The sequence below is a fragment of the Palaemon carinicauda genome, chromosome 19, assembly GCF_036898095.1.
Source record: "Palaemon carinicauda isolate YSFRI2023 chromosome 19, ASM3689809v2, whole genome shotgun sequence".
NCBI lineage: Eukaryota > Metazoa > Arthropoda > Malacostraca > Decapoda > Palaemonidae > Palaemon > Palaemon carinicauda.
The window spans coordinates 40,027,790-40,030,289 of record NC_090743.1 but is presented as its reverse complement, the minus strand read 5'-3'; the positions used below and the strand labels follow the sequence as shown (position 1 = coordinate 40,030,289).

At 36.7% G+C, this 2,500-nt stretch overlaps 1 long non-coding RNA gene and 1 pseudogene across 1 annotated transcript in view; one reads left to right on the top strand and one right to left on the bottom strand.

The window, feature by feature from the left end:
• LOC137658600 (uncharacterized) overlaps positions 1-2,500 on the bottom strand; it is a 100,828-nt gene that overhangs the window by 82,444 nt on the left and 15,884 nt on the right. The gene's annotated exons all lie outside the window — the stretch shown is intronic.
• Positions 389-2,325, top strand: LOC137658659 (uncharacterized; annotated as a pseudogene).

Here is a 2,500-nt window from a genome sequence, read left to right as displayed (position 1 = left end):
GATACCTTGGGAGCACAAAAGACAACAGAGAGTTACAGAGCCTTGAGAACTGTGGAAATATGGAAGAAAGAGGAGATTACCTGGTCTTTGGAAATAATCCCGAGTGGCCTAAATCTTCTACCTCCTTAACCCTTTCACTGCCAGTGTTGATTTCAAGGAAACTTCTGATATAGCAAATTCTTTCAAGACCACACAAACCCTATACAGTTTGTTGATTTTTCTTGAAAAGCTTACATCAAGACCTTTCTATTGAATGCCAATTTTCTATAGTTTGTGTGATTATAAAAAAAAAAAGTTTCCTTGTTTTCAAATTTTGATTGAATCAGCAATGGCAGTGAAAGGATTAAATACATAAAGCAAACTATTGTTGTTGTTTATTTTCAGATGAAAGGCAGTTGGTTATTCGTATGGACGGTTGGGGCCCTCCTGGCTATCGTGGCAGCTGGACCCCAAAGCCGCTTACAATTACGCACCGCCATGTCAGCCACACACCAAATACGTCACTCAATACCAAACGAAAATCGAACAGGTATTACTCAGGGGTTCAAACATGCAGCGAATGTTTTTATGTTGAAAAATCTGAAATAAGTCGCTTTTCATAGTTTATATATGACAGATATATTTTAACGTTATTACTGATCTTAAAATATTATATATTGATTATTCATTACGTCTCATAGTTTATAATTTCCTTATATATTAATTATTTATTGTGTCTCATGCAGTTTATTTATTTCCTTATTTCCTTTCCTCAGTGGCAATTTTTCCTGTGTGAGCCCTTGGGCTTATAGCATCCTGCTTTTCCATCTAGGGTTGTAGCTTGTCTAATAATAATAATAATAATAATAATAATAATAATAATAATAATAGCAGAGCTGCAACCCTAGTAAGTAAATCTCAAATGGGGAAAATAAACCGTGAGGAAGTGACTATGTAAGATAAATAAGAGAATAGCAGAGTTATAATATAATAAACAGGATAACTAATTTGTAAATAACGAAGGTTAGACGTGTTTATCAGCTCAATAAATGGTATAAAGTTTGAATATCTAATAGAAACTATAAGCCTTTGATTTATACAATGATTTGAACTCTTTCTTTGAAATTAAGAAATTTGACCATAAGGTCCAGAGCTGGGGATTGGGATGACGACAATTAGCGCCTATATACTGTAGGTTTAAAGTCGGCTCATGAATGCGAAAGTCATGGGACAGTGACATTGCCCTATCAAGCAGGATAATGCCCTAGAGACTGACCATATATTCATATGATCAGCGCCCAAGGCCCATCATATACTTATATCCAAATTATTATAAATCTTTTAATATAGCCAACAACATTTTAATCTTTCAGTTTAGTCTACTACAGTTTAATCTATCAGTAAAGCCAACCACTTTTTAATCTTTCGGTATAACTAATCATTTTTTCATCTTTCAGTTTAGCCAATCATTTTTTTTCATCTATCAGTTTAGCCAATCACATTTTAATCTTTCAGTTTAGGCGACTACAATTTAATCTATTATTATAACCAAACATTTCTTTATCTTTCGGTAAAACCAATCACTTTTTAATCTTTCAGTTTAGCCAATGACTTTCTAATCTATCAGTTTAGCCAATAACTTTTTAATCTTTTTTTAATCTTTCGGTATAGCCAGGACCCACTTTAAAGCCAACCACTTTTTAATCTACCAGTATACCGTATCCAACCACTCTCGATTTCTTCAGTATAGTCAACCCCATTTTAATCTTTCAGTTTATCCAACCACTACTCATTTCAGATTCCGATCTACGACACAATCTACAAGGAAAAGTACATCCCCACCACAGTCTACCAGCCTGTCTACAGCACTATCTATAACACCCAATACCAGGACCCAGTACATCCCCCAGTACATAACAGAAACCCAGCACCAAACGCAAGTCCAGTACGTCACGAAATACGAGACGGACTACCAGACTGCATACGACACCCAATACGTCACGAAGACCGACTACGTCCCCCATTACGTCACTCACACCGAAATTTCGACTTTCTTCCAGCCCCGGGTGGAGTTCCAGACCGTCTACAAGACACAATTCGAGCCAAAATACGTCACCCAGACGGAGGTGCTTCACAATACAGAGTACCAGACTCAGTACGTACCTCAGTACCATACAGTGGTGCAGACGGTGCAGACTTATAAGACAGTCTGTCCCAAGAAGGGGTACAGTCGTTAAAACTAACGCGAGTTGGGGAAATATGTACCCCAGTAACACTCAGTGGTGCAAACGGTGCAAGACTTATAAGACAATCCATGGCAAGAGGAGGTATAATCTTTAAACATAATGCGAGTTGAAAAAAAGCAAATAAGTGATGATTGTAAATTGAGAAACTGACCTTGAGTATGCATAAATTGCAATTGTTTAACCTCCCCCTTTCTTTAACTTTCTTCTACTTTATTGCCCGTCTTTCCCTAGTGAGGATACTGATCTTATTCTCTCATCTTCCATTAATCAAAGAA